This window comes from Mus musculus, chromosome 16 (genome assembly GCF_000001635.26).
Source record: "Mus musculus strain C57BL/6J chromosome 16, GRCm38.p6 C57BL/6J".
Taxonomy (NCBI): Eukaryota; Metazoa; Chordata; class Mammalia; order Rodentia; family Muridae; genus Mus; species Mus musculus.
In genome coordinates this window covers 50,027,479-50,045,285 of record NC_000082.6, presented here as the reverse complement: position 1 = coordinate 50,045,285, position 17,807 = coordinate 50,027,479, and the positions used below count along the sequence as shown (strand labels likewise).

General features: G+C 42.6%; 1 long non-coding RNA gene across 1 annotated transcript in view; it reads left to right on the top strand.

The window, feature by feature from the left end:
• The window catches only part of Gm4827 (predicted gene 4827), a 53,195-nt gene that overhangs the window by 27,567 nt on the left and 7,821 nt on the right, over window positions 1-17,807 (top strand). The window lies entirely within an intron of this gene.

Sequence of the window (17,807 nt, the reverse complement as noted above, 5' to 3'; positions counted from 1 at the left end):
AGGGGGGGGAGAGACAGAGAGAGACAGAGAGACAGAGAGACAGAGACAGAGAGAGACAGAGACAGAGAGAGACACACACAGACAGACAGAGGGAGAGGAGGGACAGGGACAGAGAAAGAGAAAGGAATTTGATTTGGCGCCCTCACAATGCAAGATCAAACCATAATTTTTCAGAAAAAAAAACTTGTATCATATATATATATATATATATATATAATATTCTAACTTTTGTTTTTCTGTATCTGGAATTTTTCTTTCATAAGCATGCACTATTTTTATGATAGAAAAACTTTAAAGGCCTAAAGAACTTTAATATTAGCATAAATGTACATTAAGTATATTTTTAGAGTGGATCTATTAGCTGCTATATCATTTGACATAAAAGGCTTTTGAACTAAAGATAGGAACTGTTGTATTCTTTATTTAGAAATAGTATCTTCCATCCCCTTCCAATTCTTGTTGGCTTACCTCCAAAATAGTCTGCATCTGTCGCTTCCTCGCCATCTTTGCAGCTCCTCTCGGGGACAAGCCACCATTCATCAGCTTTCACCTGGATACCCAAAATATCTTGTCGGCAGTTTCTTACTGCCACCTTTCCCCAAAGAGGGGCTTCACTTGCCACTGTAGCAACCAGATTGGTCTTTTAAAATGTAAATCAGATATTCCTTTTTTTTTTTCTTTTCGAGACAGGGTTTCTCTGTGTAGCCCTGGCTGTCCTGCCTTGGTTAGATGATGTTCTTTCCCATAGCCAGAATGTAGTCTGCTGGGGTTTATCTTCAGGGTCATTTTGACTGGGCTTGGAATGACCTGGGAGTTGTGTGTCCCTTGGATGTGTCTGCTTCCAGAGAGGTTTAACCAAGGAGGAGCTGAGGTGTGTCATGAAGGCAGGTGGTATCATTCCATGGGTTGAGGTCTCTGGCTGAATAATCAAGGGAGGCTGAAGAAATGGCTGGGCAGTTAAGAGGGCTTCCTGTTCTTGCAGAGAAACTGGCACAGTTCCCAGCACCCATGCTGTGGGACCTAACAATCTCCTGTAACTCTGATGCCACTGGCACTTAAGTCTAATGAATACATAGGCACACACAGACACTCCCATACACGTAATTTAAATAATGAGCATGCACACTCTCTGTTTTCTGATGAAGGACACAGTATTATTCATACATTCATATATGGGTGTCTAGACCCCTACACTCCCTGGGCCATACTTTCCCATACCCTCCTTCAAACAGTGATCAACTACAATGACTACTTCCTTAAGTTGTCTTTGTATCTGCTCATAGACACAAGAGAAGCAATGAACACATGTGCCCTCCGGTTGCTGCCTACCCTGCTGTATCTCAGACAGCGCTGGAATCCGGCTCCACCACAGCACATTTTCATCATTTCTCCATGGGGCTCGAACCTTTCAGCTCCTCCTTTCTCCAGTTCCAGCCCTGGCTTTTCCCTTTCTGTAAATGACCTTGGATATCAGACAGTCTCAAAAGCGCTTCATATCATTCTACTCTGAGCTCATAGAGTAGGGCCCTTCTGCCTCTCCAAAATTTAACCACATTGTTTTGTTTTGTTTTATCTCACAATGCTTTATTTTATGTAGATGGATTGACTGACTGACTCTGTGTGTGTGTGTAGTGTGTGTGTGTATATGTGTGTGTGTGTTAGTACACATGTGTAGGTCCAAGGGCAATGTGTGTGAGGGATTTCTTTTTCTCTTTCCACTATGTGAATCCCATGGATCGAATTCAATTGTCCAGGTTTGGGGACAAGTGCCTTTACAAAATGAGCTACCTCCTCAGACTAGCTTTTATTTGTTTAAAACATAGCAATGATCTACCATTGCAATTTAGTTTGTTCTCACACATTACAGTACAAGCCCCATGTCTTCCCTGTTCTCGACCTTCTCTTTGGGTTCTAGGATAATGCCTGGCTTATACATGGCATTCAACGAGTATTTGTTAAACGGATTATTGGTTGTGATTTCCTAGTCACTGGCTTCTAAATGCTACTTGTAATATTCTGAGTATTCGCCTTTGAATTTTAAATTTATTTGTATGCCCATATGCTTCCTCTTCTCAAGTGTGAACTCCATGAGGTGGGATCGCATTTAGTTCATTTCATTTTCTACAGCCTTATGGAGTCTGGCACATTACAGGTGTTTAATATATTTGTTGGGTAAAAATTGCCATAAGGGAAAGGATAATACATTGACTCAATTCGACCTTGTCCCAGGTCTAACCTTTCACCAGAGAAGACGAGATGAATACTGATGCCCAAAGGGATAGATTGCCACTTTGATCCCTCTCTCCTCCTCGCACACTTGTTTGCTGTATTTTCAAAGGATATCCTCATCTTTGTTATTTTATTTGATCTTCATGCCAGCTGGTATCTAGGAACAGAGGCTCGGGGTATTAACTGACCTGCTCAAGCTTACCCAGCTAAAATGAAGCAGACAGGGCTACAGGATGCTAATTTCATATACTTGCATACCAGCATTTGTGAATAGCTTCCTTCCTCAACCATATTTGTGGTTCAAATGGAATCCTAAATTCAAAACATCTTCAGTCAGGTCTAACACATTCCAGGCTCCCAATAAATGGCCCTTCCTTCCTTTTAGTTACACAACAGTTGTTCCTTTTCATCAAACCATCCCCATAAAGTGCTTCTATAGACACGTCATATTTTCCCAGGCTAGACTGACCTTTCAGATCCCCCTAATGGTATAATTTTAGTGTGTAATATTAATTAGATATGTTCACAGAGCTGAGCCATATTAAAATGGGTTGTTGTTCACTTACAACTGATTGCTCTTTTAATCTTTACTCTGAATATGCACTACTGAGTATGTTCAACATACACTGGTGAAGACTTAGTACCTCTTAGCTCTGAATCATCATCCAGGGCTGTGTGAGAGAGGAGCTAGCACACCCAGAGCCAGATCTTGTCAGTTTTAACAAAGCAGCAATCATAGCACACAGCCAGGGAGGACGAGTGATGCACAAAATTAGTTTCGCTATAGACAAAACAAATTAGAAACCCATTTGAATCATTCATTCATTTGCGCATTGACTTGTTAAGTGTGTTTTACATCCCAAGCATTGTACTAAGTTTGGGAATAGAGAGGCAAGCAAAAATAGAGTGACTATCTACTGATTTGGCTGGAGTAGAAATGTCGACTTGAAACAAAGGATCACCCAACAGGCTTCTTCTATGCAATGAGAGCGTAAAATAAGAAATTGGCTTAGTTCAGAATCTACAGAGGTTAATTTCCTTAATAACTAATAAGTAAACTACTATGTATATTGAGTTCGAACATGGGTCAAGACTCTAATGATTAGTAAAAATCCAGAACAAGGAGGAAATGATGGAATAACTAAATAGCCATAGTGGCCAACTTTCCAATAAAGTTTTGAATATTTAATATGTGTTTGGGTAGTTGTCTAGATGGTAAGCATTGTAACAGTGGTTATAAACAGAAATTCACGACTTTAGGGGCTTACTTTCTGGTGGGATAAGGGGTGCAAGAAACTTACACAAGATTAAAATAGCAAAGAGTGTTAAATTGTTATTTTTATTGTGGAGAAAAATAAGCCAAAGAAGGGAGAGAAGAAATGGGTTCTTGTGGGGTAACGAGAAATTACAGAGAACTTGAATGTCCTCCAAATTACACACCAGGCCCTAAGTGGTAAAGGAACATGGGGTGAGAGTGGGTGACTACAGAGCGAAGAGTTCCTTGGAAGGAGGCTTCTACCAGGACGACTCTGTGACTACCATGGCATTACATGGCGATGTACTCAAGAAGATGTATAGCCCACGGTGACTAGAGTAACAGCATGCCAGACAGTAATGATCAGGTTGTGATACCAAGACCCTAGTGGGTCTGCAGCGTCTTACAGACGATTCTGAAGTACTTGGATATTTCTTCCAGAGAAATGAGGAGTCATCAGAGGCCTTTGAGAGAAGGGCTAGCATCTTCCCACTTACGTATTTATAGTCTCTGGGAATGTGGGAGAGTTTCCTCATTGTGTTCTGGGCATTAACGTAAGCATCTTCACAATTCTGAAGTGTGCCCTTTTTACAGACGGGAGAAGTGGGGCATAGAGAATTTAAAGATCATACTCAAAGTTGTGGATTCACAATGGACAGAGTTGGAGTTAAAACCCAATTCCACTCTACACCTAAGCTGCTGCCCCAGGGGTAGAGAAGCTCCTGGGAGGGGCTGGGTGGGGAGTGGGTTAGCAAGTGGTAATAAGAACCACCATTTATTGTGGGTCCACCAGTCCTTGCCCTGTAGTTTTCTTTCAGTCTATTTTATTCTCACACTAACTCGATCAGAGGAGTATAACTGCTTTTTCTGTTAGAGACGAAGAAACTAAGACACAGGAGAATATGCCAAGATCCTAAGTTCTAACAATTAATGCTTAGAAATTAAAAATTCACATCCAAGGTACTTCTTCTCCAAAGCTAATGCCCTATTGCCTTCTAGATAACAATTTCAAAGCTCAAAATAGTTGCCTCATAAATAATCGAGGAATGATTAAAAATAAATTGTGTTAAATTTATTCTATCCTCTCCCTACTTAATAATGTCTTGGGTAGCCCAGGCTGACCTCAACATCACTGTGTACCCCAGGATACCTCTGAACACCTGATCCTCTTGCCTCTCCCTCCCCAGTGCTAAAGCAGAAAGATTGTGAGTTAGATAGCAGCTTGGGTTACATAGTGAAATCCTGTCTCAAAACAAAATGCAATCTGATCTTGTCTTTTCCTCTGAGTTAAATATGCCACATTTCACAAGCCATTAAGCTCATTTGATGAGTTCTTGTTGTTAGAATTTGTGATTTAAAGCAGATTTTAGTTTTTACCCACTTGCATTCTTATTTGAAATTCTTAATCTTTTAACCTACATTTACTTCTCCCTCTTTTTTCTTTAATAGGAAACATTAATTATTTTAAAGTTGTTTTTTGAGATGTAAGTGAGCCTACTACTATTGTTAGGACTCTCTCTCTCTCTCTCTCTCTCTCTCTCTCTCTCTCTCTCTCTGGGGTGTGTGTGTGTGTGTGTATGTGTGTGTGTGCGCGCGCACATGTGTACGTGCATGTAGTTTATTCTGCATGTGCAAGTGTATGCACTTATGCACACTCATAAAGATGTCACAAGTTAACATTTTGGCTAGTCTGGCTTGCCAGTGAGCTCCTGGAATCCACCTGTCTCCACCCCACAACACTGAGATTAAAGGGATACAGCCAGGCCCAACTACTGCATGGGTGTTGGGATTTGAATTCATGTCTTTTCATTTTAAGAGCAAGCACATCTACCCACGGAGTTACTTCCTTACCCTCGATTGTTTGCTTTTAGTTTATTACTTTTAAAACCTATTTAGTTCATTTTAATATGTATGAATGTTTTGCCAGCACGTATGTCTGTGCAACAAGTGGATGCTTGGTGCCTACCAGAAGATGGCATCAGAGCCCCTGGATCTGGAGTCACAGATGGTTGTGAGCCTGCACATGGGTGCTGGAGATTGGGCCAGGATCATCCTAGAAAACCAGCAAGTGCTCTATCGTCTGCTTTTAAACATTTGACTGTGGGTTCCATCTTTGCTTCTCATCTCATGCCAATAAATCTGAGTCCTGTTACAGGTATCAGGGTGGAAATCCAAACCAAATGGACCAGCTAACCAAACAAACAACTGTAGAAATGTCTAGATGAAGTCTCATTAGCCAGGCCTTTTCCTTTCCTCTGGAGGACAGACAGACAGAAGCTATGTTAGGTCTGAGGTTGGCTTGAAGTTTGGGGCACGTCTGAATGTACCTCTGAGCTAACTCTGGCTTTGTCAAGGTCACTTTGGGACTTTTCATGGGAAATCTAGCAAGACCCTCAGCCCTCAAAGTTCTGCTCTTTAGGCATTTCAAGCTTCTGTATTCTTCACCAGCTCACAGTGTGGTGCATGGTTCAAGGAGAATTGTTTTGCACTTATATTTGAAACCCATATTCCTGGTGGGACTTCATTTTTAAGCACTACAGATTACAGAAGATGTCACTCTGTCTTTTCAGATCAGCCTAGTCAAGCTTTCCTCCACTCTGAACGTGGAGGGGGAGGGGGAGGGGAGGCAGAGGATCTGCACTTTTTCATTTGCTAGTTCATTATGCCACTTCCCTGCCTTGAGCAAATCTTTTTTTCTGGTCTGTCCTTCTTCTTGGCCTGAATCTAATCTTTGGTCTCTAAATAAGCAAGCGCTCTCTGGAAAGCAGCTAGTTGATGCTTCTGACCTTCTGATTTGAGTTCAGGTCTTTTGTGTCTCTCGTGATGTTTGCAATTTACCTCCCCCCCCCCCTTTTTCTTCTCCTTTTCTGTAAAGTATATGTTAGCAGCCTACGTCCACCTACACTCTAAGCAGGACAGAATGTCCCTTTCAGCTGTATTGTAAGGATCAGACATTTTTTACAGTTGAAGCAGATTTTGGCATTTCCATAGCACATGTACTTCCTTGGGCAAACAGGCAAATATAGCTTTGACATAGTGAGATATTCAAGGCTCAAAACTAGTAAGCCTGAGATCATCCATGAGGTGGGTCTGATCCATGTCACACTTTTCAAGAGGAGAAAAGGAAGAGTCAGGGACAGAAAGAGAGAACAACGCAGTATGGAAAGAACTTGTCCTATGCAGGAGGCAGGCAGAAATTCTGGAGTCCTTGCTGCGGCAGTCTAGGGGCCCTGCCTTCGAAGATTCCTGTAGAAAAAGAAGGCTGAGTTCCCAGTCAACTATTAAACATTTGCCTGCCTCCACCTTGTTTGAAAACAGGATTTAAAATGCATCGCCAACGATAAGACCTAGTGTGGAGACTGTTACGGATGAGGTATATAGGGTAGAATGTAGAAGGTAGGGAAACTATCAGACATAGAAGATTATGACCCTGGGCAGAGGAATATTTATAGCTGATGGAGTTCCAGGACCAGGAGAATTGTAGGCTTATGAATTACAGACTAACGGAAGCAAGAGCTGGGCCCTTGTTCCTTGAAAACATAAAAGTGAATGTTTTACCCTTTCCTATATGGAGTTTATCACTGTCAAGTCTTCCTGCTCATGATTACTAAACTGGTCCAGCGGGGAAAAGGGAAGGAGAAGAAAATATAAGATCACTGATGAGTGACACCTTCCTGCAAAGTCCCTTCCACTCCCATCAGCACACCCTGTTACTGCGGACAGCTCCGATCTCTCGAGAGAGGTAGGAAAAGGAATTGAATTCAAATAAAAGGGAAATCATGAGAAGATACTGTATGCAAAAAGTATTTTTGTGTTTAATCTTCAATATGATTGATTTCTATAAGATTTTGTGGTGTTCTATACCTTTCTGTTCTTGACTGAAATTTTATGTCTCTGCTCAAGCCTGGAGGAGAGGTTGCTAAGCAATTTAACAACATAAACAAGCAAGAGAGGTGCTCAGAGCCAATGGGAAGCAGTCTGTTCTTATATTCTTAGGCGAACAAGCTGTATTTAAAGATATTATTGCATTATTGTCTGCATGCACATGCACTGCTATTTCTAAATGAATCGCATCTCTTTTTTGAGAGAGGCTGCCTACTGGCCATCATACAGCAATTCCAGTGATTAAAAACGTTCCCATTTCTTTAAAAATATCAACTATTGATGATAGCTTGCATAGTATGAGGAGCCAGGCACAATCCTAAGCAAGGGACACTTCACAAAAGCCATTTTATTTCATCTTTATCATATTGGGAGGTAACAGCATATGGTATCCATCTTTTTAGTAGGTGAGGAAATTATCAAGTTTGAATAATTTGTCAATGGTCACTCAACAGGTAGAGCCCAGTATCAATTAATTTAAGCATGCTAGAATGATCCTTCAGCGTCTTCAAAGAGTACAAAAGTTTCTATATCAGTGATGGTTAACCCAGTTGCCTGGCTTGTAACCAAGACTTACCTTTCTTCTTTCTCAGCTAGATGCTTTGGTGGCCAGTCTTTTCTTTCAGTCAATGGGTAGTTAGACTGCATTTTGTAAAATTTGGAAAACAGTAGTTTGGTAAAGTAACACTCATCTGGTATCTATAGCGGCTCCTCTGTTGGTTTCCAGTACATCACCTTTCTAATTGCATATCCAGAGTCAATTAACTTTGGTAATTTTCATCTATAAAACTGGAATAATATTAGCAGCCTTGCAAAGTTGCTGGGGAAATGAGATTCCATAATGTAAAGTGCCCTGCTCAATGCAGACAGCTGATAGCATTTGTCAGATACGAATTCCCTTCTGCATCCTTTCCTGTCATTCATGCATGAGGTGCTGGATCTGTCTTCAGAGTTGGCAATGTGTCTAAGAGAATTCTGAATGCCTTGGTTTGACATGCAGACTTCGTCCTAACTTTGGAAGGATTGTGAGACGATGAACTAAGTAGTTTTCCTGTTTGATGTAATGATGTTCAGATCTCCATACCATCTCCCACCCGTATCAAAGAGATTTCATGATGACACACTCAAGATATCGGAGACTCAAGAGTTCTGCTTCGGTCCCTTCAATTGGAGTCATCTGGAATTAAAGGGCTCTTCTAGACTGGGTCATCTTTTTCTGCTAGGATGGATTTGATTGCTTTGACAAGCTCAAGCCACTCGCCTCCAGGTGGAGCTGCATGAGAGAGAGAGAGAGAGAGAGAGAGAGAGAGAGAGAGAGAGAGAGAGAGAGAGAGAGAGAGAGAGAATGGAGACCAAGGAAAGCAAAATAGGTTTGTTCCCCCAGAGAACCAGCCAGGGAAAGATACAATGAAACAAGAAATGGTGCATGATCCTAGGGGATTTGCTGGGACGAGAAGTGACATGTGAACTCATTCAGCCGGTTTAATTCCGCAGGAACCTGAAGAGACTACCAATGTGTTTGGCCAGCCCAGGGTAGGATGCAAAAGAAATGAGACAAGAGTCCCCTCGGAGCTGGCAGTCTGGGAGTGGCTGCTTACTGACACAGGGCTGAACCCCAGAAGACTCTGCGTAACTCAGCGATGAAACTGAGATGCAGGTGAAGGCATGGTTTCTAAGGTCAGATAGAGGCTATTAGCTTTGTGTGTGCTGCTATCTCCCAGGCACTGAATTAGATGACTCAAATAAAGGAACTCATTCGATTTAATCCTAAAAACAAACCTTTGACATGAGAGCCTGTTCTGATGGGGAGGAAATTGAAGCACAAAGATTAAATACTCTGCCAGTGATCCAACTGCAAGTGAGCTTTGCGATGCAAAGCTGAATGTGACTGTATGGAATGCTGAGCTCTCTGAAGCCATGCAGCCTCTTGCTAAATTCTTCTAACTGCATCTCAATCTCCCCATGTGACAAGTGGACTGCAGAACCCCAGACTTGGACATCCCATACTGTTTGGGGTTGACACCTTGCTTGTACTTCATATCAAGCAATCTGTCCCTCACTTTAGTCCTTAATAACTGAGCACTTCTGTTATCTAGTCATATGATATGGAGAATGCTCAGACTAGGGTGGGCTTAAGACCCAAGGGAGGGGAGATTAAAAACAGAGAGTGAGAGATACTATTGCTATATCAGTTTTGTCTCTCCTGGGCATAATCCCAGGGAGCCCATGTTATAACCTTACAGTAACCCCTCACCCCATTCTGCCCTGTTTTCTTGGACTAAATTGAGTTTCTGTTACCTGTGACCAACAAATCCCCAAATAGGACAAATGTGTTCCTCATTTTGAGGAATCCACGAGATAAGGTAAATTACAAAGGGCAAAGTTGATGAGACCACAGCTATTTTATCTTTGTGAGTAAAATAGCAATTTGGTTTTTATAATTGGGTTCCAAGGTTTTCAGTTCATGGAATGTTTCATTATGTCTGAAGGAGGACACGCATACATTTCCCTTCTGTGTGTCCTGCTGGGAATAATGAACATAGTTGATAGTCATGTCAGAATCAAGTCTTAGAGTCATCAGGTTCTTTGCATCTGGGAGAAGTCAAGGGGCTGAAGCCTGGTCATCTGGTAAGTACTTTAAATTGGGTTTTCACTGGAGCCAGACAGCACCTTTCAAAATCTTCTCTAGGGACTGAGTCTGGCTGAGTGACAGAAACTCCTTCTGAGTGACAGGCTGGCTGGCCACGCTGCTATCTCTACCTGTGTGATAATGGTTCTGAGTTAGGTTTGACCGAGGAGACTTCCTATTTGATTTGGTTCGCTTACATTTCTGCTCTGTGTCACTCAAGATCACCAAAGCAACTGCACAAGCGTACAAACATGGCGGGAGAGAAATTGGTGCATCTCTGGAAGGGAAATGACAGCAAGCTTCACTCTGGGTTATTTAGTACTGGCTTTGAAAAGCACATATGCCAAAGTGTTTGGGGGTTGGGGTGGTGGCTTTGTGTATGTTTGGGGTCAGAGAACAACTCGCTCAGGTTAGTTGTTCTTCCACACTGTGGATCCTGGGGGTTGAATGAGACCCTCAGGGTTGGCAGCAAGTGCTTTTACCCATTGAACCTTCTCACTGGCCCTTATCCTGGCTACTTTGCCTCTGGGTTGATGAGTCCATGCTGAGCTTATGGAGAAGGCTGGAAACGCCACACTCTCTGCTGGTATTTCACCTGCCACCCGACAGGTTGCATATTGTTTTATTTATCATGGAACTCAGGGTGCCAACTCTCTCTTTGTCTCATAATCATTTCAGTATCTCCAGGGTGAAGATGGAGCTGGTTAACCTGGCTCTCCTCCTGGTCCCCATCCACGTTTTCCTGGGGATTCCTTTGGACCTCGCATTCTTTACCCCACAATGGCAGTGGCGGCAGCACATTTCTGTTAGTGAGGGTTTCTTTGCCTGCGGCTGCTTTATTACTTAATGCAGACCATGTAAATTACCTGTCAGAAGGTTGCCAGTGGGCAAACTCACTCCGAATCATAACTGACTGTGCACATGGTCAGACTGTCTACCCACTCTTTCTTCCATTCTTTCTCTCGGGGACTTCACCTATTTGTATTACTTCTGATTATTTTTTAAAGTCTCTTTGGTGGGGGGGTTGGTACTCTTAGAGAATCTGTCTCCTAGACAGTGTGGACTTACTGCAGGGGGACTTTCAGAAGGAGGTCAAGGAGCACAGATGGAGTGTCATATAGACACCATGGTGGCTTTTAAGCCAAGCGATTTCTCAGATGAAGATGTTGAGTCTAGCTTTGTGATTGGTTCCCTACAATCATGAGTGACATCAGAAGAGAATATAACAATATCTCATACTGTGAATTCTATTGGAAACATCAGAGAAAAGTCTTTTTAGGATAGCTTTCCGACTGGTGTGTGGGGTGGGAACAGTCTTTTCCTTGCCTGTCCTGTGTGATAGAATCTTGATGGCAAAGATCAGGTTGTGGAGCTCAGTGGTTAAGAGCACTGGCTGCTATTGCAGAGGACCTGGGTTCAGTTCCCAGCACTTACATGGCAGCTCACACAACCTGTAACTTTAGTTCTAGGAGACCTGACACACTTTTATGGCTTCTAAGGGCATCAAGGCACACACATATTGCAAAGACCTACATGCAGATAAACACTGACACAATAAAATGTAATTTTTAAAAATCAGGTTGCATTTACCTGATGAGTTATACAGTACAAGCCTGGGCTAACCTAGGACTTGATAAATAAATTTCTGCTTCGACAGTGAATGAAAAATACTTCAAGTATGAAACAATGCCAGACATTAATCCTACCTAATATCACCCTTGTGAGGTCATAAGTCAAACTCAGTTTTATCAAGCTCTCATTATATACAAATACTAATTCCAGCTCCATCCAATACTGTTACTATCTATGGCTTGGCTGTGAAAGTGGTTTTGTGTGTTAAAATGTGTGAGCTGGTAGCACTTTTGGAGGCTGTAGAGCCCTGGGACTGAAAGAACTAGGATGCTGGAGATAGGGTTACAAAGATGATGCCTGCATCTGGTTCCATGTGGCTTCCTGTTTTCTGATCCTCTCAGATGCTAACAGGTTACACTACAAGGTGCAGTAGCATGGAGCCTCATGAAGGAGCAGCCCTGGCCACCCTTCTTGTCACAGTGAACCTGATCCTCTGAACTATGAATCACAGTAAAATGTTTAAGTTACTTCTGTCGGATATTTTGCCACAGTGATGAGAACAGTACTGTGTTTGGTTTGAATGAAAATGACTCCTATAGGCCCATAGGGAGTGGCACTATTGGAAAGTGTGGCCTTGAGGGAGTAGGTGTGGCCTTATTGGAGGAAGTGTCTCACTGAGGGTGGGCTCTGGGGTTTCTCTTTCTGCTGCCTGCAGGGTTGTAAAACTCAGCTAGCTCTCCAACATCATGTCTGCCTGCCAGCCACCATGCTTCACTCCATGACAACAATGGACTAAACCTCTGAACTGTAAGCCAGCCCCAATTAAATGTTTTTCTGTATTAGAGTTGTAGTGGTCATGGTGTCTCTTCCCAGCAGTAAAACCATAACTAAGCCAAGTACTCATACAAGCACCGATGTAGTTAACTCACCAGGCAGGCGATGTGTCTGTAAGTTTTTATCTGACTTTACATAGAAAGAAACTGAAGCTCACAGAGAGATTAGGGAACTCTCCAAAGGTGGCCCTGCTGGCAACAGAGGAGATGGGGATGCAAACCCAGTTGTCTCATTTCAAATCCATGCAATGAAGCACAACCTCAGCATGGATGTTGTAGACAGCAAGGAACACATGATGGATATGGGCCCGTGAAACCCGAGATCCTTCTGCGATTAAAGGAATAATTGCTGCTTCCATGGGGTTGGGACTTCTCTGTGTCAGATCTGTTGCCCCTCGCTGTGGATGTCATACTGTTTTTTTGCCAGGGGCAGCCTATGCCAGAACGATGGATGCTGTGCACCCTGCTTGCAATATGGAGATTATTCTCTACCTCAGTTCATGAAATTTCTTGTGTTTCTCTTTAAATCCATTCCTTTCCTGCCGATTTCTATGGTGACTGGCTCCCCCCAACACTTTCTGCAAAATACCTGCTTCTAATTGCCAAGCAATGCCTCTCTCTGGGTTTGTTTACATGACACTTCGGCTCTGTCTGCTTAGAACTCTGCCCTGTCTGGCCTGTTTGCGATTCTCTCCTCTATTAGCATTCTCTGCTACATCGTGGCTGTGAAAAGAGCCATATCTCCCTGCCTTTGCTACAAGGAAACATTTTAATATTGGAATCTCAGTTGAAATGTGAATGTCCCATGGTTACCTCTATGATATAATTAAATCTCTCCTGTAATAATAGCTCTGGAATATTCTGATTTGTTATAATAACTCCTATATCCAATATGAAGTGCAGGTAATACAGGAAATAAGAGTCTGATTTCTGCCATGGACACAGAGTGACAAAGAGGAATGAATGTGGCTCAGATAGATCTCACTGCACATCCCAGTTCCAATGTGTACTGTGTGGCATCATATTTCTATCTCTATCATCCATCTGCCTATCTATCTATCTATCTATCTATCTATCTATCTATCTATCTATCTATCTATCATCTATCCATCCATCTATCTGCACATATATAGAAGTCTTATGAGCTTTTCTCTCCCATAAAACATAATAATATAACATGTTGTATTATATGTTTTTATGTTCATGTGGATACGTGGATGTGTGTATGCATATGTGCATATGTTGAGACCAGGGGGCAAACAGTGTAAGAGTATCTTTTACCTGCCTGATATAATTGTTGTCCAGGAAGCTTACTGCCTGCATCTGCTAACCTAGACCGAGCCCTGGAAGCTTCTAATCTCTGTACAATCTAATCTAGGCCCAGAATGTTTTCGTCCTCTGAGACTTGCGCTGAATATAGACTCACCTTTTCTTGTTCTTTCTGAACTCTGTCTGACTGGTTCAACTCAGCTGTTCTGTCTCATACTCCTCTCCAGGCTGAGTGACTCAATCTGGCTTCTCTCTTTTGGCCTCTTCTGAATTGCTCTACTTGGCCTCATACTATCTCTGGCAGTCTGTTCTAATCTTCTGGTCCCTTCTCATTCCCTGGCTCGTTCTGTCTTCACCTGTGTCCAGCTTGTTCTCTTTAGTCTGCCTCTGTAAAACTCTCCTGGTAAAGCTGTCTCCTCCTCCCCCCCAACCCCCAAATCTACTGTTCTGCTCTCCATGAGAGGCTGAGCCACACCCTAACTAGAAACATGTTCAAATATCCTATAACAGGAAACAGGTGTCTTCCTCGATTATTTTACAGTTTTCCTTTTAAAACAGTCTCTGAGTGAATCTGAAGCTTGCTGTTTGGTCAAATGGGTTGGCCAGTGAGCTCCTTGGATACTTGTTTCTGTCACAGCTCCAGGCTCTGGGTCACAGGTGACATGCTACCACACCTGACTTTTTATTTGTGTTCTAAGAAGCTAAATGCAGGTCTTTATGCTTTTTTTAATGGGCACTCTACCTACTGAGTCATCTTCCCAGCACCCACAGAACTTAAAATAAACACAATTATTCACTTATTTGGGAAAGGGAGCGCGTACTACACTCTGTGTGTGTGTGTGTGTGTGTGTGTGTGTGTGTGTGTGTGTGTGTGTGTGTGTGTAGGTCAGAGAACAGCTTGCAGAAGTTGCTCTCTCATCTACCCTGTACTACACTGTGTGTGTGTGTGTGTGTGTGTGTGTGTGTGTGTGTGTGTAGGTCAGAGAACAGCTTGCAGAAGTTGCTCTCTCATCTACCCTGTACTACACTGTGTGTGTGTGTGTGTGTGTGTGTGTGTGTGTAGGTCAGAGAACAGCTTGCAGAAGTTGCTCTCTCATCTACCCTGTACTACACTGTGTGTGTGTGTGTGTGTGTGTGTGTGTGTAGGTCAGAGAACAGCTTGCAGAAGTTGCTCTCTCATCTACCCTGTGGATTTTAGGGTCATCCTCAGGCAAAGAGGCTTAGGTGCAGATGCTTTCCTGGCTGAGCCATCTTGCTGACCCCGAACTCTCTGAGGATGTGAAACAATGGCAGATATGACAGGCTCCATATGGACCAGGTACAGCATTATTTTTCTCTTCTTTCACTAAACTTCCTATACTGCTGATACTTAGCATTTAGACTTCACCTCTCTGGTACTTACTTTCCTAATTTAAAAAATGAGATGTGAGCCAGGAGGATCTCTGTAAATCCAAGGGCAGCCCGGGCTATATAGCAAGACCCTGTTTCAAAATAAATAAAAGGAGAGGGAAAGGAGGAGGAGGAAGAGGAGGAGGGAGAGGAGGAGGAAGAGGAGGAGGAAGAGGAAGAAGAGGAGGAGGAGTATGGCATTGCCAATTGCCCATAGGTCTTAGGCCTTGATTTTGACATTCACTGAGGACATCTATTCTTTACACATTCACTTAAGCCTCCCACAGTCAATCAAATGTTTACACTAATTTGCATATGCAAGGATATGGGTGTTTAATGTGCCACACCCAGGATGGACTCTGCTTAACTTTCTGCTCCTTAGAGCTACTGATCTTAAATGCAAATTCAAGGAGACGCTGTACTCATCTCTTCCAGATACAATACCTAAAAGCTAGTATTTACCAATTCCTGGTGATTTTATTGGCTCATCTCTCAGGAATGCACAACTGTCCCTCAAAATTATTTGTTGGTTGTAATCTGATATCCACTTTTCTGCGATTATAGCCTTTTCCTCCTCGTTCTTCAGGTATTTTGGATTATACTTTAACAATATTACAGACACACTTGAGTACCCTTCTGATCGTAATGGCTATTTTCTTTAACATATGAAGTGAAAATTTACCCATCAACAGTGATTCAGATTGACTGAATTTTATCTCACTTTTCAACCTCAACAAACACTAGAAAAGCTGAAAGATTCTGAGTGGCAGCCAACGTCTTTCATCAGAGAAACTCAAACTTCTTCCTAAACATTAATTAAACCCCACTGCATTGTAGACCAGTTGTAAGCTGATGTTTTTCTTCAAAAGAAAAACCTAAAAATGTAATCAAGCAGGTAGCAGATGTACAAGGCAGAGGAAAATGAAAATTTAAAGACACAGACTTGTGTTTGTAAGTACTAAGAGCATCAACTCAAAAGAGTTTTTTTACTTTTTTTTTTTTTTTTTTTCCTGAGACAGGGTTTCTCTGTGTAGCCCTGGCTGTCTTGGAACTCACTCTGTAGACCAGGCTGGCCTCAGACTCAGTGATCAGCCTGCCTCTGCCTCTCAAATTCTGGGATTAAAGGCGAGCACCACCACTGCCTGGCAAGAGCATCAACTCTTTTTCAGTGAAATAGTCTTCTCAGCTCGCCATCCCATTCTGTTGTTCTTGTTCTTCCATATAGAGCTGTTAATAACATCAACATCTTTCCACAAGATCCACTCCTTGGCTCTGATAGAGTCGTTTGCTTCTTCTCTTTATCACCATGGTCATGGTAAGGCTGTGGTCTATAGGAAAGTGTTTCAAGGTGACAGAGATGTTGGGCGTGTTCCCAGACTGCTTCCTTGTACATTTGGTCTCTGAGAATGAACCAGGTTGGGCCTCCTAGAAGTAATGGGATCTGAGGAATGAATATGAATGAAAGTTCTCAGATCAAAGCTTATCCATTGAGTTGAAACTTCTAGAAGGCTCAGTAACTGATGAGGACTTCAGTGACCGTGGATAATTTGGAATGTTGCAAGTCTAGAGCTAAGTTATCTTGGGTTGTCTTTAGGTCTCTTGATATATTCCTCTGTCTTCTGTTCCTGAGCTAACAGCTTTGCAACCCTCATTTGGAATGTCCAGAGTCCTAGTTTTCCAATGAACCAGAAAGGTAAGACTGCTCTCAGGGAGCAGCTGAGGTCTGTAGTAGAAGTTTTTTCCAGTTTGTTTCAACCCTGCCCACATAATGTTTCTGCCAATGTGTTTACAGAGTGTCTTGATTAATGCTTACCTTGTTCTATTACTACAAGAATGTCCTTAAACTGCTTCTATGTTGAAACGAGACATTTGAGGTGACCTAAATCTCTATTCCTGGGCCATGGTCATTCATATTTGGCTTCAGAATAATTTATCTCTTAGTTCCTTTGTGGTGGAAACTCTGATTTTGCATTGACAGGTATTGCAAAGCTCAGGCCTGGCTTCCAGAAAGCTTGGAGTTGTGCCGCAGGGTCGTGTGAAGAAGCAAGGGAAGTGCCATGCACAGGGGGCTGGGATACAGGCACAAGTGTTCTCTCCCTGTCTCTGCCAATACTTCTTGGCTTTCTGAGACCTTTTTCCTCAAAAGGTAGCTCAATTGCTGCATCTAGCTTGTGTTTAGTCATCTCCATGTTGGCACAACAAAGACAAACTTACAACCTGGGACTTGTTTCCTAGCCATTGTAAGGTACTTGGCAAGCACCAGGTCAGTAAGAGATACTGTCTCAAAAAACAGGATGAGTCCTAAGGTAGAACACCTGAGGTTGTCCTCTGGCCTCCACTTGTGTGTGTGTGTGTGTGTGTGTGTGTGTGTGTGTGTGTGAGAGAGAGAGAGAGAGAGAGAGAGAGAGAGAGAGAGAGAGAGAGAGAGAGAATGAGAATGAGTGTTTGTTTTAGTCAGGGTTTCTATTCCTGCACAAACATCATGACCAACAAGAAAGTTGGGGAGGAAAGGGTTTATTCAGCTTACACTTCCACATTCCTGTTTATCACCAAAGGAAGTCAGGACTGAAACTCAGGCAGGTCAGGAAGCAGGAGCTGCTATAGAGGCCATGGAGAGATGTTACTTACTGGCTTGCTTCCCCTGGCTTGCTCAGCTTGCTTTCTTATAGAACCCAGGACTACCAGCCCAGGAATGCACCACCCACAATGGGCCCTCCCACCCTTGATCACTAATTGAGAAAATGCCTTA